The sequence below is a fragment of the Bison bison genome, unplaced genomic scaffold (assembly GCF_000754665.1).
Source record: "Bison bison bison isolate TAMUID 2011002044 unplaced genomic scaffold, Bison_UMD1.0 scf7180017853458, whole genome shotgun sequence".
Classification (NCBI taxonomy): domain Eukaryota; kingdom Metazoa; phylum Chordata; class Mammalia; order Artiodactyla; family Bovidae; genus Bison; species Bison bison.
Genome location: NW_011484031.1, coordinates 811 through 1,110, shown reverse-complemented (window position 1 = coordinate 1,110; position 300 = coordinate 811).

Here is a 300-nt window from a genome sequence, read left to right as displayed (position 1 = left end):
GAATCTCACAGATATGGGTAATCTGACCACAATCAAAGAATTCCTCCTGCTGGGATTCGGGAGTCTCCATGGGTTACAGTTTTTTCTTTTGGGGATATTTCTGGGAATGTATGTAGTGACTTTGCTGGGGAACCTTCTTATCCTTATCGTCATTTCCCTTGATCGTAACCTCCAAACCCCCATGTACTTCTTTCTGTCCAATTTCTCCTTCCTTGAGATCTGGTACACTACCTCTATTGCCCCTAAGATGCTGCAGACCCTTCTCGTAGGTCCCCAGGTGATTTCTTTTGTGGGCTGTGT